The sequence below is a fragment of the Lithobates pipiens genome, unplaced genomic scaffold (assembly GCF_037356315.1).
Source record: "Lithobates pipiens isolate NorthernLeopardFrog02 unplaced genomic scaffold, aLitPip1_a1.2 Scaffold_22, whole genome shotgun sequence".
Lineage (NCBI taxonomy): Eukaryota > Metazoa > Chordata > Amphibia > Anura > Ranidae > Lithobates > Lithobates pipiens.
In genome coordinates this window covers 102409420-102435684 of record NW_027507784.1, presented here as the reverse complement: position 1 = coordinate 102435684, position 26265 = coordinate 102409420, and the positions used below count along the sequence as shown (strand labels likewise).

General features: G+C 42.8%; 1 protein-coding gene and 1 long non-coding RNA gene across 4 annotated transcripts in view; both read right to left on the bottom strand.

Annotated features, from left to right (window-relative positions):
* MAP3K20 (mitogen-activated protein kinase kinase kinase 20) overlaps positions 1-26265 on the bottom strand; it is a 257081-nt gene that overhangs the window by 222195 nt on the left and 8621 nt on the right. The window lies entirely within an intron of this gene.
* Positions 11884-25618, bottom strand: LOC143925431 (uncharacterized). Its single transcript, XR_013261974.1, has 2 exons — positions 25321-25618; positions 11884-12226 (listed from the first exon to the last, which is right to left on the bottom strand). It is a non-coding gene; the product is annotated as an uncharacterized LOC143925431 (long non-coding RNA).

Genomic DNA, 26265 nt, shown 5'->3' with positions numbered 1-26265 from the left:
CACTTGTGGAAGTAAACGGGCGCAATGTACTTCTTGGCCAGTAACCTCGTATTTCCATTGTCAGCATTGTATATTGAGCTGATACCATCTTTACTCTATATGGCTGTCTGGTTAAACTATTACACTCAAACTAACTGCAGTCAGCCTCAAGAATCCTTTCCAGTGACCTCATGTGACCCGCTTGTATAGCACATTAGACTTGGGTTTTACAAAATACTAGCGGTATGTTATATTGTGAAATCACCACAATCCCTCCAAAAAAGCAAAAAAAAAAAGCAATCAGTTGCACTGCTGATGTGTGTATCATTTAGACCTCTTTCACACTGAGGCACTTCTAAACTGTCAGAGGCCACTTTCACACTGAGGCGTTTTTGCGCCAAAATTAGCGCCTGTAAACTGCCTCTTCTGCAACCCCAGTGTGAAAGCCCGAGTGTTTTCACACTGCGGTGGTGTGCTTGCAGGACAGGGAAAAAATTCCTGCAAGCAGCATCTTTGGGGCAGTGCAGAAGGGCTGTATACATCGCTCCTAAACCGCCCCTGCCATTGAAATCAATGGCCAGCACTGCCAAAGCGCCTGTAAAGTGCTTTGGAGGTGCTTTTAAAGCTTTTTTGGCCCGCTAGCAGGGGTTAAAAGCACCCATAGCGGGTCAAAAGCAGGATAGTGTTGCTTTACTGTCAACGCGGCCAGTGTCTCAGTGTGAAAGTGGCCTAACACTGAGCACTTTTGGGGCGCTTTTCAGGTGCTTTTGAAGAGCTTTTCAGGCGCTTTTTTATTAATTTCAATGGAGAGGGGTGCTTTCTTTTAGCTCTCCAAACATGCTGCTTGCAGGAGTTTTTCACTTCCCCACCAGTGTGAAAGCATCCGTTGATTTTAATGGGTAGCTGTTTTTATGAGCTTTTCAGGCGCTTTTTTTAACGCAAAAGCATTTGAAAAACACCTCAGTGTGAAAGGGGCCTTATTGAATACAGCAATGTGAAAAATACATAACTAACCCCTAAAAACCTTAAGACCCCTTTAACACTGGGGTGCTTTGCAGGCGCTATAGTGCTAAAAATAGCACCTGCAAAGCGCCTGAAAGTGCCGCTGCTGTCTCTCCAATGTGAAAGCCTCAGGGGCTTTCACACTGGCAGGACGCTAAAAAAAGTCCTGCTAGCAGCATCTTTAGAGATGCACCATATCCCAAAGCTCACATCATCTCGCCGCTGGTTTCTTGAATATGACAATGAGGTCACTGTACTCCAATGGCCTCCAGAGTCACCAGATCTAAATCCAACAGAGCACCTTTGGGATGTGGTGGAACTGGAAAATTGACATCATGGATTTGCAGCGACAACTTAGCATCACGCAGTTGCTGCTATCATGTCAGTATGGAGCAAAATCTCTGAGAATTGTTTCCAACATCTTCTTGAATCTATGCCACATTTAAGGCAGTTCTGAAGGCAAAAGGGGGTCCAACCCAGTACTAGCAAGGTGTACATAAGAAACTGGCCAATAAGCGTATCCAGGAGTGAGGAACCTTGGCACCCCAGATGTTTTGTAACTACATTTCCCATGATGCTCATGCACTCTGCAGTGTAGTTAAGCATCATGGGAAATGTAGTTACAGAATATCTGAGGTGTCCAGGTTTGCCATCACTGGCGTATACTACACATGCATGGTTTACCCTGCCAAAAGGTATTGTAGTTGTATTCAGCTTGTGATCCAGATAGCACAGGCAGGCTGGTTACCTCATATTTTCTCTACTGCAGTTAAGCAGTATATCCAGTTAAGCAGTATATCCACCAACTAGCTCGAAATTTGTGACTAAATGATGCATTAAAGCCAACCTTCACTCAAAAATAAACATATGCAGTTTTTTAATTATTTTATTTACCCTTTTTTTCCTGCTGGTCCCACCCTCCACCCCCATTGTTGCATAGGTGCCTAAACAGAGGCAACTCCATGTCTGGCACTGTGTCCGTTTACATATTGCTCTATGAATGGAGGATAGTAATGCCTAATGTGATTTGTGACATTGGTATGCCAGGTGGCAAAACTATCCTCCATTCATAGGAAAAACATGTAAACGGATACAGCGCCAGATCTCTGTCTGCACATGTGTATGATACGGTGTTGCATGGTCTGGGGAGGAGAGGGGGTTGGAGGGCTGGCTGCAGGCACCAGGAAGGGACAGCCATTGCCCTGCAACATAAATAAGAAAGATGGCGGCACAGAACGGGTCCTGTAAGAGAAGAGTGGTGCAGGAGCACAGGACAATGTTAGCTCTGTTGGGCTGGTAAGTACAGTATATTAGTTAAGCATACATTTTTAAAAAAAAGGACCGAATTAGAGTGGATGGAAGGTTTCTCATTGGGAGGGCGAAGTTCCTCTCTCAGGGCTTGTTTACAGCATATGCATTTGAATGCATTTTTAAATACAGTACTTATGAATATGCAAGAAAAGGGAATATATTTCAATGAGACATATAAAAGCAAGTAAAACGCAATTCATTTTAAAAAAAAATGCAAAAAAAATGCACACTCAAGTATGAATGCATAAGCAAGAAAATTAATATATTCCAATGGGCCCAGTTTACACCACTGCAGTGCTTTCATGTGCATTTAAAAATGAAAAAAAAAAAAAGAAAAGAAGAAGATGAAGAAGGCGGAGAGCAGGCTGTATTTTTGGTTTTTTTTTTGCACCGAAGAGCAAGTGAACGCATTGCAAACGCCTGTAAAACGCACATGTCCAACTGTGCACTGAACGCAAAGACCGCAGTGTAATTATTGAGCCCTTCCGCCTTGTTTACACCGATGGCTGGAAATGGCAAAAACAGGCAGATGAGTTGTACCCCCTATTAGAATCCACCTATAAGAACACGCAGATGCTCAAACTTGTACACGTGTCGCAGCAAAAATTGTTGCATTCAGCAAGCAGTACCGCCAACAAGCACAATCATATCAAGAGAGTGGGGGTATGCTTCAACACTGTTACAATTGCACAGAAAAAAAACAGGCAGTGACCTATTGCCTTGACACTGCCTGTCAATCCCCGGTGGATCACTTTTCAGAGGGGCTGCAAGTGTGAAAAAGCCCTTAAGCTGGTTACATACTAAAAGTTTTTTTTTTTTTTTTTTCATTCAACTTTCAGCAGGCTGAGAACAAAAAATAAATAAATAAAAAACAAAAAAACAGAGATCCCCGTACTAGGGGACTGGTAGTCATCACTCCTGCGGTGAACATGTTCATACTGTTTACTGAAAATTGAGTGCAAACCAATAGAACTCTGACTGCCCCATAGAGATGGTCCTCCAACTCCTGATCTGCTGTGCAGAGGACCACAGGAGTCGATATCAGGACTGCTTTAGGTATTAATGCAAGTTCTAAATAACAATATGATCAGTAGCATTTCCATGAATACATACAGTATATGTTATATGGCGTTTTAATATTGGCCTGGAATTCAGCTCAAAGGCATACGATATACGTATTTTTCTTGCTGCACTAGACTTCGTAAATCACCTTCAGGAATGAGCAGGACCATGTGAACTCGGTCGGGAGGAGGATTCTCTCCTTAGATCTCTTTTGTCCCATGCTGCCTTTTTTAGTTATATTTACAGGAACATGCCAGCAGTCTTTCAACCTCTCTGTTCTGCTCACATCTATACTCTTCCTTAAAGTACACACACTGCGTGATAACCGTTACCGTAATCCCACTGCAATTTGTCAGACAGCGCACAGACCAGAAGGCAGCTCACTTCTATCAGATCAGGCAATGATATTATACTAAAGCCTGTAAACTTCTTTCTCTCTCTCCTAATAATGGAATGGGGTATATTGTAGCTGGTAACAGAACTCCTCTTATTATCATCTGGCACATTTCACTAAACAAAGAAAGTAGCCAGGCAGCCTTATTTAGCCAGGAAAGCTCTACAGATCTGCTCACTGTACAGTGCAAAAACATTGTCCAAGAGAAATTCAATTTTATTTTTTAATAACAAACATGTTATACTTACCTGCACTGTGCAATGCTTTTTGCACAGAGCGGCCCCGATCCTCCTCTTCTCAGGCCCCCTGCTGGTGCTCTTGACTCCTCCTCTTCTCTGAGGGCAAGGCCTTCCCGGAAAAAGATGTCTGGATGGGATCATATGCTGCTGGATATATATCTTTCAGCAGTGTTGGTGCCTTTCCAGATCTACTAATGCACCCCCATAACATCAGAGATGTTGGCTTATGAACTGAGCGATGATAACAAGCCCAAAGGTCCTTCTCCTCTTGAGTCCAGAGGACGCAGCACTCATGGTTAATGAGCTTTGGCCCAGAGAAGATGGCAACGTTTCTGGATCATGTTTCGATATGGCTTCCTATCTGAATGTTAGAGCTTTACCTTGCATTTTTGGTTGGAATGGCATACTTTGTTCACAGATAGTGATTTTTTTTAAGTATTTCTGAGACCATCCAGTGATGTCCATCACAGAATCATGTCATCTGATGACCGAAGATCACAGGCCTCCAATATTATGTTTCAGCCTTGCCCCTTGATGATATATTTAAAAGCTTTGGAATTTTACATTGAGGAACATTATTTTAAAATTGTTCGACAATTTTTGGATGCAGCTTTTCACAGATTGGTGAACCTCTGCCCATCTTTATTTCAGAGACATTCTGACTCCCTAAGATGCTCTTTTTATGCCCAATCATGCTACTGACCTGTTACTAATTAACCTAATTAGCTGATAAATGTTCTTTCAGCTTTTCCTTCTCAGTACAACTTACTTTTTTGACAGATTTTTGTTGCTCCTGTTCCAACTTTAAGAGATGTTGCTGCCATCAATTTCAAAATTACCTTTTTTTTTGTTTTTTTTTAAATGGTACAATTTTCTCAATTTAAACATTTGATATGTTTTCTATGGCAAATAAAATATCAGTTCATGATAAATTATTGCATTCTGTTTTTATTTAGATTTTACATAAAGGTCCCAACTTTTTTGCAATTGGGGTTGTAGTTGATATGGGATTTAAAAGGGACAGCACTGCACTGTTTGGGGGAAATGTTCTTGATCCATCTGATGTCACAAGACTGCTTCTAAGTTTCAAGGTTATGATGACAATATGGCGAGATTTACTAAAACTGGAGTGTGCAAAATCTGGTGCAGCTCTGCATAGAAACCAATCAGCTTCCAGGTTTTATCGTTAAAGCTTAATTGAACAAGCTGAAGTTAAAAGTTGAGTGGTTACTATGAACAGCTACACCAGATTCAGGGCGCTACAATTTTGCAAATCTTTCCCAAAGTGAGTTCTCTTAGCCCTTGTACACACGGTCGGAGATTCCGACAACCAAATCCGTCGGATTTTGTCCGAAACTGTTGCATACACACGGTCAGACAAAGTTGTCGGAAAATCCGACGTGATGACGTTATTTCATTACGACGGGACTACATTCAGGCTAGTAGCTAATAGCTTTGGTGTAGGAATTTGATCTGAGCATGCGTGGCACTTTGTCCGTCGGAATTCTCTACACATGATCGGAGTATGTCCGATCGGAGCATTTTGTCTGAAAATTTTACCAAGTTGGAAAACTTGGTCCGTCGGATACTCCGATGTAGACCACACACAGTCGGAATATCTGACAAAACGGTCCGATCGGACACATTCCTTCGGAATCTCCGACCGTGTGTACAAGGGCTTAGACTTTAGAAATTATGTTGGTGGAATAACAGAGGAAGAGGAGAAGCAGTAGACTCTAGGAACCAATCATAATTCAGTTTTTGGTGCAAAAGAAGAATTTTGGTCTATTGATTACTGAACATAAAACGTGGAGCACCGAATTGAAAATTCTGGTGTCGAAACCAAAAATTCAGGATGCACTTGGCCGAAACCGAAAATGAAGGTTTTTGAAAGAATATGAGATTATATATATATATATATATATATATATATATATATATATATATATATATATATATATATATATATATTTTAAAAACCTTCAGTAGCAAATGTGTGAAAACGAAAACCCCTGTTTGTAATGCATATTGTTAGTCCTCTGTCACACGGGCACTCTGATTAGGTCCAACTGTCAGTTTTTCAGGTGGACCTGATCGGATGCTCCATGCACATTTATGGAGCGGCGGATGTCAGCGGTGACATGTCCGCTGACATTTGCCAGTATTCGATAAATCCAGATGGATGGAAACTCTATTTTTCATCCATCTGGAGGATTTGAATGGATGGGATTGGATGCAAAATGGACAGGCAATCCATTTTCTTCCAATCTCCCATAGAGGAGAGCGGGGCTCTGATAGGTCAGTCTCTGCACAGTGAGCGGACACGGACCTGTCATCCACCTGCTCAGCGGGGATCAACAGATCAATCCCACGATGAGCAAACAGAATCCATATAAAGAACAAGCCCGCGTGAAAGCACCCTAAAGCCTCGTACATACGATCGACTTTTCATCCGGGAATTGTGTGATGACAGACTGTTTGCCTTAAAATCTGACCATTAGTACGCTCCATCAGAAAATTGTTGGCCAACTTTCCGTCAACAAATGTTGGATGGCAGGCTAGTAAATTTTCAGCGTACAACTGTCTGTTGTCAGATTTTCCTACCGTGTGTACACAAGTCCATCACACAAAAGTCCAAAGTACAAACACGCATGCTCGGAATCCATGCTCCCCAAACATGACATTAGCAGAAGATGCCCAAAGGGTGGCGCTCAAGAGCTGAAATTCCATGTAGTATGTCACTACGTTTGTGTTTTTTGACCGACAATTGTGTACTGATTGCAGCAGAAGGTGCCCAAAGGGTGTTGCTCAAGAGCTAAAATTCCATGTAGTACGTCACTACGTTGGTATACAATTGTTGGCCAACAAACATAGTTTGTATGCAAGACAAGTTCATGGCACATGCAGTTTGGACAAAAGTCTGACGCTTTGTTTGTCAACAATCCGGTCGTGTGCACGAGGCTTTAGACAGGATAATTCGGTTGGTTGCAGGCTGGTCAGTAAGTTGAGCTGGGAATTACTTTGGTTTTATTTTGCTAGTGTTGCCCTTCCATGTGCTCCTTGCTGCAAAGGCCAGTTAGGCCTCATATACACTGCTGCTGGTAAACGGACGTTCAGAGGAAGTTGGATGTTTTTTTCAACTGCCCCTGAACTCATCCAATGTTATCGTATGTGTACATGTACACAGGTTTGTTTAATGTCGATTTTAGGCAGTTGCATTTATAGGCTTTTCTTTGAAGGCAAAAAAATTAGTTCAGGCGCCAAAGTTTCTGACGTTTCAGATGCCAAACGTGGCTAAACGCGGTAACTCACGTTTAGCTGCATTTTGTTTACAGGTGTTTTTCCATTTATGGCTATTTTGAAAAAAAAAAAAAAAAACACAGCAAAACGGACGTTTTAAACGTGGGTTACTATTTGTCAAGCTTAATTGTTAAGGAGAGGTTGTAAAAATGTCCCGTGTACATTAAGCCTTATAGGTGAGGGCAGTTGGCCATTTGTTTGTACTCCTTATTGTACACAGATTTTTCCAACATGCAGGAAAGTTTCTGCACTGCATGCACCATTGTCTTTACTGCGCAGGAAAACAGAGACAGGTCTCCACAAACATGCATATCGATTTGTGTGTCACTGCCAGACATCTGCTTGTCTATAGCCAGCCCAGCCTGGAATGAACACAGCACAGCGCTGGCAAAGTCAATTTAAATCCAATCTGCAAGCTCTAGCAGTTCAATCTTCATTGCGACATAAAGATAAATGATGGCAGGAAGCCTCCTAATGACAGATTCAGATGCAATAAATCAGCTGACTGTCACAGCCATAGGTTCAAAGTATGCTCGTCACCTGTTTATTCCAGTAGCACTTTACCCATTTTGGCAGCAGGCACAGTTGGCGTTCTTCTCCTTCCTCCCCGTGGCCCCAAAATTGTACTTACTGACACTTCAGTATAAAAACATTTCTTCAGCGTGGTTTGTAATATCCCCGACCCGGCCTGTTCTGGAAGGAGCGCGCTTTTGCTAGTTAGGGATTGAATGCAAACGCCAAATTGTTTATAGACAATTTTAGTTTCATTTCCTTACAGATGACCACCTCTGAAAAGAGTTTCTAACACTTTTCTCTTATTCTTACTATTTTCACAAAGGACTGCACATATTTAAAGCAGTATTAAACCCAAAAGCAAATATTATATTGCAGCTTAACAATCCTTAAATGTGATGGCTGCATTAAACACACTGGGTAAAATGCCACTTGTTTTTAGTGGTGCTCTACCACTGTTTAAGCAGGGCTTTTCGGCCGCTAGAGGGGCGCTTTTAACCCCCGCTAGCGGTCAAAGGGGTTAGAAACGCCCGTGTTGTGGTACTTCTGAGAGCGCTTGAGGTGCTGCCCATTTATTGCAATGGGCAGGGGCGTTTTGGGAGCGCTGTATACAGGATCGAGACAAATCATTTACCACTGACAGGGGGTACTTACAATGATCAGTTTTTATTTATGTAAACCCTTTATCCCAAAAAAGGGGAAAAAAAATATTTGCTCTAACTGCTTAAAAAGTGTAATGCCCCATACACACAGTCGGACGTTCCGACCACAAAATGCATCGGATTTTTTCCGACGGATTTTGGCCGAAACTTGTCTTGCATACACATGGTCGCATAAAGTTGTCGGAAAATCGTTCAGAACGAGGCGACGTCCAAAACGTATGACGGGACTATGTAGAGACCAGTAGCCAATAGCTTTCGTCTCCAAATTTTTTCTGAGCATGTGTGGCACTTTGTGTGTCGGAATTCTCTACACAAGATCGGAAAAAGTCTGATCGGATCTTGTTGTGGGAAAATTTTAGATCCAGCTCTCAAACTTTTTCCGTCGGAAATTCGGACAGAAAAAGTCCAATAGAGCCCACACACGATCGGATTTTCTGACAACATAATCCGATCGGACCATTTCCGACCGTGTGTATGGGACATTGTAATTTGGCTTCAATCTGTTAGTGTATTTATATCTGTTAGTCCCTCTAACACTTCCCTCCCCCCAGACTGAAAATTCTGCTGTCTAAAGGAGTCTTTGTGCTCTTTCTCCAGAGTTGTGTCTCACTAAGGCCGGCCATAGACAGTTCGAATTTACTGCTGAAGCGGCCGGGATTCGAACCATGTATGGGCAGGCTGAATGTAACAGGTTGATCAATCGATCAACTTGGGTACAGCCAGCCTGCCAGATTTTGTATGCGATTATCACTAACGGCTGGTATACCCACTAGCAATAATCACTGTCTTCTGCCAGTGGGGATGGCTTCCCTGTCAGAAGAATACAATGGCTCAGCAGGAGGGATTTGCCTTTTAACGCTGTTTGCTCCGTGGATTCGCTGCTTAAATAGTTGTAGTTGTAAAGTCTCATGGTTTTTCACCTTAATGCATTCAATGAACATCTCCATTCTGGCTCTCGTGCCCGCCAGCCACGCGCATCGGATCCCCTGCCGTCTCCCACCAGCGCGCACGCTATTGCCGTTTTAAAAGGCTGACCTACAGCTACGGCGATTCGGGAGAGAGAGCCAACCTGCCGCGGTATAATGATGGCGGCTGGTCGGCTAGTGGTTAAAGAAGTTTCTTCTACATAGATCTCCGGGCTTCATTGGCTGGTAAGTAGATTTAGCACACTATGCAGCTATACCCGGGGCTTTTCAAATTTGCTTTGAATGTAGGAGCCAGCTAAAAAAAAAAAGTTAGGAGCCATTTTTTTTTTTTTAAATAATAAATTTTATGGGTGGAACATGTAACATATTACAGTAGGTGAACTTATACTTTAACCCTTTCACTACCAGAGCCGTTTTTTGCACACGTTTGAAAAAAAATATTTTAGGCTTGAAGATTATATAAAACCCCCAATTTTTTGAAAGTAGACACCCTAGAGAATAAAATATTAGTAGTTCCAATTTTTTATGTTACACGATAATACCACAAAAGGTAAAATTCTGTAAAAAAACAAACAAAAAAAAATATTAAAAGTTTTTTTAGAGCGGGAACAATTTTTTTTTATAAAATACAAAAGCAGAGCCGAGTAAATAGATACCAAACATGTCAAACCTTAACCACTTGCCGACCAGCCACAGCACATATACTGCAGCAGCTTGGCTCTATTTTGCTAAACAACGCACCTGTACATCATTTCGTGCAATAGCCAGCGTGGACCACGCACGCTGATTGGCAAGAGGGATGAGCAGTCGCTCCCAAAAGAGGGGTAGAATGGTGGTCTGCAGATGTCAATGCCTTGTTTACAGGTATGAACCCAGTGATCTTGTGTTCCTGCTAAGCAGGAACATGGATCTCTGTTTTCATCCAGTGAGTCCATCCCCCACACAGTTAGAAAGAATTCCCTATGGACACACTTAACCCTTTGATCGCCCCTGGTGTTAACTCCTTCCCAGCCAGTGTCATTAGTACAGTAACAGTGCATATTTTTAGCACTGATCACATTATTAGCGTTACTGGTTCCCAAAAAAGTACTACAATTTTCCGATTTGCCTGCTGCAATGTCGCAGTCCTGCTGAATATCGCTGATCACAATGGAGCCCTGGCTATACCCATATGGGAAGGTATAGTGTGCTATTTTTTTGTAAAATGGACTTGAAAGCAGAGTTCCACTTTTAGTTTATTATAAGTCAGCAGCTAAAAAAAATGTGTAGCTGCTGACTTTTAATAAACAGACACTCACCTGTCCCACTGTCCAGCGATGTGGCTGCCTGAGGCCTCACTCCTCTCTCCTCCTCTTCTTGGCACCGTCCTAGCAACTGTGGGCACCTGGCCGTGACAGCTTGTGGCTTTAAGGCCAGGCACGATCTGGGCACGCGCGAGTTGCACTGCGCTCTGTTAGTGGCCATGCAATCTTCTGGGACCTGTGACGTGTCCCAGGAGATTGCAGAGAGGGAGGGGCTGCATAGGGGGAGAGGAGTCGTCGCCTTGGCGGCCAAGAGACGAAAGCAGGAAGTACCTCTCAAAACAAGGTGATCGAACCCCTGCTCAAAAATATGACATGGCAAATGTGGCATGTAAGGGGACGAGGAGTGCTTAAAGTGTAAGGTCCACTTTTGGGTGGAACTCTGCATTAAGAACTTGTTCATGCCAGATGCATTGGGGCTACACTGGCAGCTATATCCTGCAATGCATAGACAAGGCAAAATGTTTTGTATCCAATGATGTGAGTTCACACTACCAGGGTCAGTGCACACCACTGTGTCTCCCGGAGCACACCAGCAGCTATGCGATCAGGGCAGCTCGTTGGTGAGAATGAGCTCCTAAAGTAGGTGTAAACCTTTACATATACCCAGGAGAGTAACTGGCCTCACTCCTCTACATCCAATGTGCAGAATTTATACAGCGTGTCTGAGCTTTCGGGCAGCAGGGGGCAGGGAGCTGAAGTTACACTCTGCAGAGCTCAGCGACAGTGGATTGGAAGGAAGGGACAAACCACCCATTGCACAGGAACAGAACAGAGGCCGTCAATCACAGGCTGTGTACTGGAGCTCCCTCTTCGTCACCCTTATTTTTTGTTGTTGTCATGAAACCTTGTCAGAAGTGATTCATACTGATATGGATAAAACAGGATGGTCTCTACAGTAACAATGCCCAGATCTCCCTGAAAATCAGTAACAGTCTGATCTGTGTGTCCCTTAGATGGCTATCTACATATGGGATTTTGGCTCTTCAGACACCCTTTGTCTTTGACTGCCCCCCCATGAATGACCTCTCTCCCCTCCCCCTTTTTTTTCCCCTCTCTGTCCTTCCTGGTTAAACAGGATGATTAATTCCATCCATGTCCAATGTTAAGTGTGAATCCTGAAGAAGCTATTAGCAGCGAAACACGTTGATTCCACCCGCTTATACTAACCAAGACTGACTGTCCAACACTGTATTAGTTTTATACAACATGATTTTACTTTTGATGGCACTTCATCTTTTTAATGTGATACAAAAAAATTATGTTTTTATATTATTGAAGGTTCCATTCTTCTTCATTTGTTGGCACAATTAATGTTCCTTCCTCTGCGGTTGAGGTCTTCTCTTCCTTTTTTAGGATGTGGCCCTCCCTCTTACAGGGGTTATGTTGTGGTTTGCTAAGATTCATGCTTATAGTAGGGGATTGAAGCAGCAGAGAGAAATGACACGTCATACTCTGAACTGAAACTGAAAAAGTACAGTGCCTTGCAAAAGTATTCACCCCCCTTGGCATTTTTCGTGTTTTGTTGCCTCACAACCTGAAATTAAAATGGATTGTTTGAGGATTTGCATCATTTAATTTACAGAACATGTCCACAACTTTGAAGATTTTTTTTTATTATTGTGAAGCAAACAACAAATAGGACAAAATAACAGAAAAGGTCAATGTGCATAACTATTCACCCCCTAAAGTCAATACTTTGTAGAGCCACCTTTTGCAGCTATCACAGCTCCAAGTCGCTTTGGATAAGTCTCTATGAGCTTGCCACATCTTACCACTGGGATTTTTGCCCATTCCTCCTTGCAAAACTGCTCCAGCTCCTTTAAGTTTGATAGTTTGCACTTGTGAACAGCAATCTTTAAGTTTGACCACAGATTTTCTGTTGGATTGAGGTCTGGGCTTTGACTAGGCCATTCCAACACATTTACAGGTTTCCCCTTAAACCACTCAAGTGTTGCTTTAGCAGTGTTTTTTGGGTCATTGTCCTGCTGGAAGGTGAACCTCCGTCCTAACCTCAAATCACAGACAAAGTGGTACAGGTTTTGCTCAAGAATATCCCTGTATTTAGCACCGTCCATCTTTCCTTCAACTCTGACCAGTTTCCCAGTCCTGACTGATGAAAAACATCCCCACAGCATGATGCTGCCACCACCATGTTTCACTGTGGGGATGGTGTTTTTTGGCTGATGTGTTGGGTTTGCGCCAGACGTAGCGTTTTCTTTGATGGCCAAAAAGTAAAATTTTAGTCTTAGACCAGAGCGCCTTCCTCCACACATTTTGGGAGTCTCCCACATGCCTTTTCGCAAACACAGAACGTGCCATTTTGTTTTTTGCTGAAAGTAATGGCTTTCTTCTGGCCACTCTGCCATAAAGCCCAACTCTATGGAGCGTACAGCTTATTATTGTCCTATGTACAGATACTCCAGTCTCCGCTGTGTAACTCTGAACTCGGCAGCTCCTCCAGGGTTACCTTACGTCTCTGTGCTGCCTCTCTGATTAATGCCCTCCTTGCCCGTTCCGTGACTTTTGGTGTGCGACCGTCTCTTGGCAGGGTTGCTGTTGTGCCATGTCCTTTCCATTTGGTTATTATAGATTTGATGGTGCTCCTAGTGATCATCAAAGATTTGGATATTTTTTTTTTATAACCTAACCCTGACTTGTACTTCTCAACAACATTGTCCCTTGGTCTTCATGGCAGCGTTTGTTTAGTGGTGCCTCTTGCATAGGTGCTGCAGCCTCTGGGGCCTTTCAAAAAAGGTGTCTATATGTAATGACAGATCATGTGACACTTAGATTGCACACAGGTAGACATTTCACAAATGATGTGACTTCTGAAGGTAATTGGTTGCACAGAGCTTTTAATGGGCTTCAACAAAGGGGTGAATACATACGCACATGCCAATTATCAGTTTATTTCTGAAAAATTGTTTTATGTATATATTTTTCTAATTTTACTTCACCAACTTAGACTATTGTGTTCTGATCCATCACATATAATTCAGATAAAAAAAAAAAAACACACACACTTAACTAAAGGCTATAATGTAACAAAATAGGTAAAAAGCCGGGGGGGGGGGGGGGGGATACTTGTGCAAGGCATCTACTTGTGCAGATTGAAATGCTTTGTTCATATGTCTGAGGTTTACAACCACTTTAAGCGTTCCAGAAAAGGTCGTGACCTATTCCACCCTATGTTGCATATAATTGCATCACTATTTTTTTTTTTTATTATTTGGAATGTTGTTCCTACCTGAAAGCTCATATATGTGTGATATAAAGAGAAAAATGTTTCATGTCAGTCTACACTGACCCAGAAACCTGCACTGAGATAAGAGAAGTACTAAAGTACAATTACTGTACTAAACAGGATGCTCTGTAAAAAATGAGCAATTGTGGCTACACCCTGTACAGATAGAATGACAATCACAAGAAGGTTTATAAAATATGAATGTATTGATAAGAGGAGTTTATTTTCATGATATTGGAAACCACACGCAAAAAATAAAAAATGTAAAAAAAATAAAAAACTTAAACCTGCAAAAACTAGGTCAGGCTGACATTGCAGGAGTGGCAACACCCCACGGCAGTTCCACTATGATATAAAATAGCAATTATGCATTTTTTACATTCCATTAGCAAGAATAATTTTGCCAAACATGTTTCCTAAACTAAAAAAAAAAAAAGAAAAATCTAAACTTGCCATCAAACCATACTTTAGGGCTCTTGCACATATGCGCCAACCCCCCCCCCCCCCCCCCCAAAAAAAAATAACACAAGTTTGGGTGTGCAGGAGGCTTTTATTTTACTTTTCTCAATGCAGCCCACTGTTTTCAGGTGGCCTGTACACACAGGCACGTAATGTCAGCAAACTACCACCGCTTTTAGGACAGCCATATGCCATTCAAATCTCAGCCAGTTCAGTAGGAAGCCGAGATTTGAACTGTTAATGGGAAAGCTGAATGTACCAAGTTGATCGATCGACTTGGATACAGCCAGCCTGCCGGATTCTCTTGGACGTCGGAAGAAGACAATAGCCCAGCCCAAGGGAATCAAGCTAATTTCTTTCCTGCAACCTGTGGTTGCAGAAAAGAAATTCAGTCTGTGTATCACAGGCCTTAGATCAGAAAAAAAAAATATATACAAATATGATTTATTGGTCAGTATTTTACACGTGTACAGGTCAATACGTTTGTAACTCACACCCCCTTTGGTTCTGTGTAAACTTGCGCACTTTATGGACCATATTCATTTTTTATGCAGGAAATTTTTGCCAGGAAGATCTGGCATTATTACATCAGTACCTTGCACAAGGGACCCCCCCCCCCCCCCCGTAGGCTACATTCGCTGGCAATTAGGGGCACACAATGGGATTCCAACGCATATGTGAAAAGCTGCGGCCCGGCAAGCCTGTACAAAGCAATGACAGGAGCCACACATCCAGTGATTACATGTGGTTAGGGACAGATGTTTACTCCTGAATGCAATCTGTATCCAAAGTTGGATATCTGTCCCTAACCACAGGTAAACACTGGATGTAGGGATATGTGCAAATGGCTGTGGCTCCTACCAGCCTGTTATTGCTTTTTACAGGCCTCCCGACCACAAACACCTGTGATCGCAACAGTTCAAAGAAAACTCCGCTACCATGGCTCTCCACCGATCATCAATAAACAGAAGAAAACGGTTGCATACCATAGAATTAATCCAGCGTGTTTAATTCCAAAACATGACAATTGACAACCACAAGGACAAGGTTACAGGACCCAGGAGGTGATGCGTTTTATACTGAAGAAAGTGCTTCTTTAAACTCTTCAGGTTTGAAGAAGCTCTGTCTTCAGTGTGAAATGCGCCACCTTCTGGGTCCTGTAACCTTGTCCTTGTGCTTCTCAATTATGTTGTGGAATTAAACATGCTGGATTAATTCTTTGGTGTGCAGCCATTTTCTTCTGTTTATTTACCTGTGATCCCAGCTATAGGAATCAGCTGTATGCCCCTAATTGTCCATGTGAATGTACCCTTAAGCCCCGTACACACGGACCAAATATCAGGCTGGTTCATTAGAAACTGGCCAACATTCAGCCTCTGTGTGTGTGGCAGCCGGTCCGGCTAATGTCGAAAGGGGCATGACCGAAAAAGGTCTGCCGATCGCCATCCAATCAGTGTTCTCAGCCAATGTCGGTGTTCTGGTGGTGGGAGCCTCCCCCTTTCCGAATAAAATAGCTCAGCGTGGAGATCAATGTGATAAAATAGGATTGTTAGTACAGGATCTACTCCCAAGCTCTTCTTCTTTTTTTTCTCGTTCAGCCCGCTGGGTTAAAAAAAAAAAAAAAAAAAAAAATTCTAGTGTGTACCAGGCTTAAGATTTATTTTTGAATAGTGAACATTAAAATAGTATCCAGATGTCACCGGTGATATCAGATGTAGTATCACAGATTGGCGTTTGCAGTGATCCTATGAATGTCTCTCTTGACTCATCACTGTCTGTTGTGTCCTGATCTATTTCAAGCTAACTAGTCAATCTTCAAATGATAAGCCCCATATTAAAAACAAACCGGAGTATACCTGCCACACCTGGAACCCTACCTATACCTCTCACCAGTCTGGAAATACTTGATCTGTGGATCTCTTGTATTACTGATTAAGAAAAAAAAATGAAATCAATTTCAAATAATCACTGCAGCTAAGGAAACACTGAAACATTAACATAAAACTATTACAACTGTCTTTCCCGACTGATAAAGAATACGTAACAGAAGAGAAGAAACACTTAAAGTGTATGTAAACTTCAACAATACATTTCTCCTATGGGTGCCATCTTGGTCTGTAAAAATATCAATAAAAGGGTTTGATTATAGCTGGTGAACAAGTATAAAAAAAAAATTGTTGTGCTCTCTGCCTCTGGACTGTCATCAGTTTGCATTGTTCTCTGCTATTCTTTTTAATGGTCTTCAACCTTCTTCCCGATTCAAGTAGATTATTAAGAACATTTATACAGCATGTCACTGTGCTTCATAAACAGGGGCAGACTGGGCAAGGGGGCAATTGCCCCCCAAACCACTCTGATCTCCCATAAAAAGGCCACAATGCTTCTGCTGCAGGCATGCCTAAAGGCTTCCTGGTGAAGAGGAGTAAAGATTCCCATTGTCTGAACCAAGTGTGGGGTGAGGACAGAGCACAGGTTGCCCCTCTGGCATGGATCGTGTACTGTGTATCTGAACTGGCTGTGCCCGAAGCTGGCTCCGTGCCTCACCAGAGGCACTTCTCCCCTATCTAGCCCCAACTGAGCCACCCGCCTCCCCATTGCAGCCCCTAGCCACCCCCTGCTGACCAATGTGGTAACCCAGAGTCGATGCAGCAGGCGCTGTCCAGTCCAACCTGCCCGGTAAGCAGAGAGTTACTTCAGCCTGTGATGGGGGTCGGGAGGAGGCAGGGAAGAGAGAGAGTGGGAGGGGGGCCAAGTCGCTGCACCATGGGCCTCTGGGTTGTACTTGCTCCCTGAGCAAAAAGTGGCCAGTCAGCCCCTGTTCATAAATATGCATTTTTTTTCCCTTTAGGCAGCAGTAAGACCATACTTTGTAAATGGGGCCTGTACTATATATAACTGCATTAAAAGAGAAGTCTATCTTTCAAACCATGTTTCATATTGCACCCATAACATGGGTGTAACATGGAACATGGCCGAAGTCCCTCTCCCCATCCCCTTACAGAATCTGGAGGTTCTCATCCCCACCGGCTCCTGTCATGTTGTTAATGAGTGTCATGAGTTTCCCGACATCAGAATACATACAATGGTCAGTTTGCTGATTATAGCTCGCAGCACTGATCAAGCAAAAAAAAAACCTGACAGGCTGGTTGTACAGAAGTCTATCAAGAAACTAACTCCTGTACAACCAGCTTGCCCATAGATGAATCAAAATTTGTCCGGTCCCTACTGAAACAGCTGGATTTTGATCCGTTGATGGCCAGCTTTAGATGGTATGCTCCCCTTTCCCTTGGCTTCCTCTGGGTGTACCTAGATGAAGATGACCTTATCATGCTTATGTCGAGATCCCGGGGAAGATTGAGTAGCCCCAACCCTCATGGAAGACCATCCTGAGCTTTCCGTAGAATTTTGTTAGCAGGGTGGTAACGTTACTCACTGCACTACAGAAGTCATCGGAAAAGTAAGTACATTTATGGAAACTTTTTCCATACAGGTTTTTTTTACATTACATTTTAAGTGGCATTTCAGGAAGGGGCGGGGCATAAAGACCAGGTATTAAGTGTAAGGTTCAATATAAAAGCCTTGCAGAAGAACATCCAGTGCAATTTCAAGTGCACTTTGCACTTGTAGTGCAAAGTGGATTTGCCTTTAGTAAATAACCCCTAAAGTGTCACTTTAAAACCCAACATTTGCAGAACGCCAGTGCCAGTGTAAATACTCAACACAGAATCCTTTCTTCGGAACAGTCTACTTAAAGTTTAATTTAGAGATAAATATAGTCTAAATACAAGAGGCTTGTGCAGCCATCCAGTGTGAAACATCTCTGTGGAGGAACTTCCTGTAAAAAAGACCAGCCAGCACTGCTCTTTCTCCATGTGCAGGGTGACTGGTCTTGTCTCCGCCCCTCCTGCAGTTTTCAATAGGTAGCCTGAAGTGGATGGGGCTCCTGGAGAAGTGACAACTGGCAGAGACATTAAAGTGGCACTAAACAATATCCTTATTTTCCAAAAATAATTCATACAAATCTAATGCTTAATGGCCCCGTAAACAATTTTTTATTAAATAATTTCTTACAGTGTTTGTCTGCCTCCTTGTAACATCATCCGTGAGCTCCCTTTGCTCTTTTGGAATGAGCAATGCATTCTAGTTGTGCTAGATAAGGGTTTAGTATTGATTTTGGGGGGGGGGCCACATCTTTTTTTATTTTGGCGTGGGGTTCCCCTCCAAATCCATACCAGATCCGAAGGGTCTGGTAGGGACTGGGGGGTGGGGGGGAGGGGGCGACCCTACGCATTTTTCATTTTTTTAATAGCCGGGTGGCAGCAATTGCAACCGCGAGTCATATTAAATGTGATTTGACTCTTTTTTTTTTCTGTAGAAATGCCATTTTTGCTACAGCATGTTTTATGCATGAGATGCACCACTTTACAGGCACATTAAGGGGACCCCCAGCACTATATTTAAAATAATTTTTCATTTTTATTGTTGCACTTTAAGCAAAATTAAAATCACTGCACAATGGGCACTTTTGATTTTTCCTGTTCAGCTCCCATAGAATTCACTGGGGTTTGCCGTTTGGGTTAGAACATTTCTCCTATTTGGGAGTTCTACTGCGAAGAGAAACGGGGGGGGGGGGGGGGGGGATGTTCGGCCAATGTCGAATTATGACAGACTTACCCAACAACGAAGCTCTCAAGTGGCACACTGTCACCGCCGAAGGCACTTCCATCTTTCTTCTGGGTTTACGGGCTTTGGTGATATGAATGGCCAAGCCGGCGATGACATCACTTCCAAGCACTTGCGCAGGAGTCGCCGTTTACGGCACGGCTCTGAAGGAAAGGCACAGGTGTGCTGTTCCTTCAGAATACATATGCCAGTGATGTCACCTGCCGCATCTAATGTAAATTTCTCCTAAAAAGTGCACATTAAGAGATATTTACACTACCTACATTTTATATATATATATATATATATATATATATATATATATATATATATATATATATATATATATATATATATATATATAGGTAAGCCGAATTATAGGCTTACCTATAGGTAAAACTCATACATGGGAGTTTACGCCCACTTCAAGGAAGTCTTCCATCAAACAAGAGAACCTTTTACATTTTGAGTGGTTCATGGTACATCTCTGACTGCGGGAGATAAGGCACAATAGGTGCATGCAGTAACTACCAGCAGCAAGTAAGAATGACGACTTACCCCATAAATACAGTAGTACTAAACTTTTTGCACTCAGTGACTCGATCACAGTAAAATGCCAGTCATCTCATATGTGTCATAGTAAGCAGTTTAGCCATGACATGGTGTGTCTGTCATTGTAAAGTAGTTCAGGGATACCAACATGTGTAATGTGTTGCTCAACACTATATTAATCCCAATGTGATGACAGCTGATGTTCTCTTCTAAGGAAACAGGCTTTTTTAGGCCTCATGCACACTGGACACAAAAAAGGCTTCTAATACAAGCGTTTTACATTAAAAGAGCAGCAAAAAGAAAAAAAAAAAAAAGAAGAGAAGCTTTCGGGCAGAAAAAAGCTAGACATGCATAAACATGGCGTTTAGATAATGATTCAGATAAATAAACTCAGAATGAAAAATTAATAGGGGAATGTTTTGGAGGGAAAAAAATGCTTATAAAAACGCAAACGTACATAAACGAGTGCGATACATAGTTACATAGTTAGCCAGGTTGAAAAAAGACACAAGTCCATCCAGTTCAACCACAAAAAAAAAAAAAAATATCATACAATCCCATATACCCAATTCTATACCCACAGTTGATCCAGAGGAAGGCAAAAAAAAAAAAAAACATCAGGGTATGATCCAATTTGCTAAAGCGGGGTAAAAAATTCCTTCCTGATCCCCAGAGAGGCAATCAGATTTTCCCAGGATCAACTTTACCTATAAATGTTAGTGCCCAGTTATATTATGTACACTTAGGAAATAATTCAGGCCTTTCTTAAAGCAATCCACTGAGCTGGCCAGAACCACCTCTGCAGGGAGTCTATTCCACATTTTCACAACTCTTACTGTGAAGAAACCTTTCCATATCTGGAGATGAAATCTCTTTTCCTCTAGGTGTAAAGAGCGCCCCCTTGTCCTCTTTGTTGACTATAAAGTGAATAACTCAACACCAAGTTCACTAACCATTGAGCCATTATGAGCGAAAAAGTTCCCGAAGAAATTGCCCCTGGGATTTTTAAGGAAGTCACAACACAACTTAAAACATAAGTATAAAACAAACAAATAGTTTTATTACAAAAAATTTTTTTCATAAAAACATAGAAATGCACCAAAAGCATATTCATCAGGACAATTCCTTTGGGTACATACTCAATATTCTGTACAAATGTGTGCGATTTATATTTTATTGCCACAGAAAAAAACAACAACATCATAATCTGAATAAATTCCACGATTTTTAGGCAGATTTTTATGAGGTTGTGGCATTTTTTTCAGTGTGCATGGAGCGTTCATGTTTTATTTCACAAGTTGTACTATCACAAAGTCGGATCAAAGTAGTAACCTGTTTATTCAAGTCAGATGGATGTAGGACTGATGTCGCAGAGCAAAGTAGGAGGACAGTGGTACCTAATTTCAAAGTTCACCGCAACACGACCCGTGTATTGTCATGTGTGCATTGTGGAGTGTTAAAGGGTCAGGCCTATTGTTAACTGCCTGGTTTTACATTGGGGGGCAATTAGAAATGAATAGGAGGAACAGTGCATGTGTCTGATGTGCGCACATAGGTGTGAAGCCAGTTTTCAGCGTCTATTTATGTTTTTATGTTTTAACATTTGTGTTACTCCTATACTCACACTGTATATGAATTGAATGTCTCATTGAAACCAATGCACGCCCTGTGTGGCTGATATCGATCCCAGTAGTTAAAAAAAAAAAAAAAAAAGAGCATTAGAGTAAATGCAAGTTGAGTGACTATAAAAGCTGAACACTGGGATTTTTGTATAAAATACCCTTGCTGTGGACAGCCACCCCCCACACCGCGAGAGTTAATTGCTCATTAAGTCTAGGGGTAGATGGAAAAGCTGTAAGGCCCCTCTCACACGGGTCGGACTCCGGGTGCAATCCATTTGCTCAGCAGGGCATCTTTTTGGTGATCCCCGCTGAGCAGGCAGATGGCAGGTCCGTGTCCGCTTTACTTATGCTCATGTTTACACCTGACTGTCATCCGATCTGATCCGCTAGAGGGAAATAGAACAGATCCTCATCCGTCTCTTTTTAGTGGATCGGATTGGAAGCAGATAGATGTAAAAGGGACACATGCCCCTTTACACCCGCTATCCTATGGAGGAGAATGGAGGTTCCGATTGGGTCCGCCTAAAAAAAAAAAAAAAAAAAAATGACAGGCGGACCCGATTGGAACACTTGTGTGGCAGGGGACTAACAGTTACCTTACTTCTCACTGCTTGGTAGGCTTCTGGTGCTCTCCTCTTCTCTCTGAAGTTCTGGGCAGGCCTTCACCACCCTCACTGCACAACTGTGCAATTGTCAGTTCAAGTAACGCAGTTTTGTATCGCAAAAAAATGGCCTGGTCAGGTGGGGGGGGGGGGGAATCCTTCCGGAGCTGAAGTGGTTAAAGTGGTTCTAAAGGGTCATTTAAAAAAAACATTTACCTGCTCTGTGTAATGGTTTTGCACAGAGCCACTCTGATCCTCCTCTTCTAGGGGCCCACACTAGCGCTCTCCTCTCCCTTTCGAAGTGCCTCCAAAGCTGAGCTGTGTGCGTGCCTAGACACACACACACACAGTGCGGATCAGCCACATCCCCTGCTTCCTTCTCACAGGACAAACCAAAAGAGGGAGGGCCTTGTGCATAATCTCAATATACTCTTTGTTGATAAAACCAAGGTAGATATACTCACAAACTGATTTACAGAATTCATCAGAATAAATCAAACACTTGATCCACTGCACAAGCTCCTTAGCTTGCGAACACGCTATCTGGATATTTGCTGGCTTACGCGTTTCAAGGGGTGTCCCCTTGTCCTCAGACCAAAACAGTTCATCCTCAAGGGATTTGATTGACAGCAGCAGGAGCCACTGGCTCCCGCTGCGGTCTTGTCCTGTGAGAAGAAGGAGAGAGAGAGAGCTGCTACACACAGGCACAACGCTAGATCGAGGGGACTCCGGTAAATGTTTAGGGAGGTGATACAACTGCCGGGACAGTTCAATCAACTTGGTATATTCAGCTTGCCCATACATGGTTGTCAGTTCCTGCTGAACCGGCCAAGATTTGAACCCTGTATGGCCTGCCTAACGCCCCGTACACACGAGCGAAATTTCCGTCGAAAAATCTTGGATGTTTTTTCCGACGGAATTCCGCTCAAGCTTGGCTTGCATACACATGGTCACACAAAATTCCCTGAACTTTCGACCATCAAGAACGCAGTGACATACAACACTACAACAAGCTGAGAAAATTAAGTTCAATGCTTCCGAGCATGCATCGAATTGTTTCCGAGCATGCGTAGGAATTTTGCGCTACAGACAATTGGAATTTCCGCTCGTAAATGTTTCCATTGGGAAAATAGAAAACCTGAATTTCCGCCAGAAAAAGTCAGATGGAGCTTACACACGGTCGGAATTTCCGACCAAAAGCTCATATGACACATTTGATGGTGGAATTTCCGATCGTGTGTACGGAGCTCTAGATGTTGTCAATGTCTAAGGCCTGGTTCACACCTATGCAGGTTGCAGTTTGCATTTTGTAATACACCAGAAAAGGTCCCTGTCCCTTTCTATAAAATGTACAGAGTGAACATGATCCATAAGAGACCATGTTAATTGGATTGTAGTGCGTTTCTGCAAAACTGAAACTGCACTATAAAGTGGACACTTACTGCATTAGGTAAGTGGGTATATGGATTGTGTGGCGCTCCCTTCAAAAAATAAATATATATAAAACACACACTACTGTGCGGCTAAAGTACAAAAATAATCCTACAGTGCATACATATTACCAAAGTACTGTGCAAAGCAAACAAAAGAGTGTCATAAATAAATCAATAAAATAAATAATTAGAACCTCAATTGATCAGTAGATGCATAAATAAATAAATTAGTGAACCAAAAGAGACCAAAGCATATATGTATATTCAAATAAACAAGAATATATATATACTCGAGTATAAGCCGAGATTTTCAGCCTCTTTTTTGAGGCTGAAAGTGCCCCCCTCGGCTTATACTCGAGTCATCGCTGTCTGCCCGCTCGATCAGCGTGTCGAGCAGACAGACAGCGGCCATTCTATTCAAAAGCCGCGCCTCCGGCTCCGCCTTCGCCTGTGATAGGCGGAACACTGAATTTCCCAGCAGCCTGTGTTCCGCCTATCACGGACATCGTATCATCCTCGTACTACGGACGAGGATGATACGACGTCTGTGATAGGCGGAACACAGGCTGCTGGGAAATTCAGTGTTCCGCCTATCACAGGCGAAGGCGGCGGCGCAGCTTTTGAACTTTACAATGGCCGCCGACGAAGAGGGCACGGGACGGAGGCAAGGGAAGGCACGGCACGGGACGGGACGGCGGCGGCAAGGCACGGCACGACACGGGACGGATGCAAGGAGGCAAGTCACGGCACGGGACGGAGGCAAGGAGGCAAGGCACGGGACGGAGGCTCGGGACAAAGGTAGGCTGGACACACACACACACACACACACACACACACACACACACACGGATGGAGACACACACAGGGATGGATGGATGGATGGATGGAGACACACACACACACAGGGATGGATGGATGGATGGATGGAGACACACACACACAGGGATGGATGGATGGATGGATGGATGGATGGAGACACACACACACAGGGATGGATGGATGGATGGACACACACACACACAGGGATGGATGGACGGACACACAGGGATGAACGGACACACAGGGATGGACGGACACACAGGGATGGACGGACACACAGGGATGGACGGACACACACACAGGGATGGACAGGCATGTCTCACCCTCGGCTTATACACGAGTCAATAAGTTTGCCAGTTTTTTTGGGGGTAAATTGGGGGCCTCGGCTTATATTCGGGTCGGCCTATACTCGAGTATATACGGTAATAAGAGTCCAAAAAAATAATCAAGTTCATAAAAATTGTGTATATGGTGAAGCTCCAAAATGGCCAAAAGTTTCAAAATGTGACCCAAACGGTATTCACAGCAAAAATTGGTGACTTTTTGTGCTCAAACAATACAGGTGACTCTTATGCTTCCCCTCCAGGTTCCCCACTCACCGACTCCCCATACCCCTACAGGGGTAATAGGCATATATGACAACCGGTCCGTTCTCACAGCAGTGACACCTTAGCTGGCTCCTTCAGCTGTTGATAAGCCCCAGAAACAATCTGCAGGATGGGCCGGTTTGTGGCGTGCGCTCCACCTGCGTTCCAGGCTCCCTCTTTGCGTACCGGACATGACTTACTGCATTAGAGCTCATGCACACTGCAGCTCCAAAAAATAAATAAACAGCTGCTTTTACAGGCGTTTGAGCTTTTAGTTTGAGCTTGAAGAAGCTTGTGTTTTATTAAGCTCTTTTCCCCTTTTTTATTGAGCTTTTTTGAGCATAAGCGTTTTTTTTCCCCCCAACAAACCCTCCCCTCGGCTCATTTTTCCTATTTTTTTGTGTGTGTGTTTTTTAGCTTCTTAGAGCTCTTTCATGCTTTTTTTTCGCAAGTTTTTGGGCACTTAGGTGTCTTTTCTGCTTGAAAGCTCCTCTCAAAAACGCGAGTTTGGTGGGAGGGGTTTTTCTACCTATAAACTCCTGAAAAAAGCCATAGTGTGCATAGATTTAGTAGAAGGAAATATGATTGTATGGCAGTGGATGAAAGGAACATGTATTTTGCCAATAGCAAATAATCAGATTCTGATACCTCTCTGGCGCAGGTCAGAATATGGAGTCCGGAATCAGGCTGAGTCACTTTAGTCCTCCATAAATCAGGCATCTGCTTCTGACCGACATACCAGCAATGATCAGCGACTGCTAATCCCCTCGCAGTTCCCAATGACCTCATCTGCCAGTCAATCACACAAAGATAACTAAACAGCAAGTGCTGAGCTACAAGCTGCTGATAACATGTAGGGACAATGCCAACACCATCGCTGCCAACAGCTGACACAATTGAAAGCTCCCAGGTCACCATTAGTACAAATTTCTACTATTTTCCATGTTCTAAGGTAACATCTAGAAGCCTTGATATTATGTGGCTGCTCCCTTAACCGTTTCACTGCCAGAGACGTTTTTGCATTTTTTTTGCACACATTGAAAAATATCATTTTAGGCCTGAAGATTACACAAAACCCCAAAACATTACATATTTACTGAAAGCAGAAACCTTAGAGAATAAAATAGTGGTAGTTCCAATTTGTTGTGTCACACGATATTACCGCAAAGGTAATATTTTATATTTTGGTAAAATAAAAAAGGGACGAGGTTGCACCAAGTAAACACATAGCTAACATGTCAAACCTTAAACTTGTGTGCCCCTGTGAAATGGCAACAAACTTCAGTACCCCATATTTTCTATAGGTAATGCTTCAAAAGCCTTCCATAGGTCATCAGTTTCGTGTTACAGAGGTCTTGTGCTAGAATTACTGTGCTCATTCCGGTGTGTGTGGCCATATGTAACATGTATAACGCAATTGATGTTTTCATGCATAGGTGTCCCCGACATGTGTTTACGTTCATAAATGCATATATGTGGGGAGTGGGGGACCTCAACATTTTTTTGATAGGGGATTTTATGTGGTTGGGTGTAACTTTTTTTTTGCAAAAAAAAAATTACAAATTTCTTGGCTTTTTTTTCCCCATCACATAG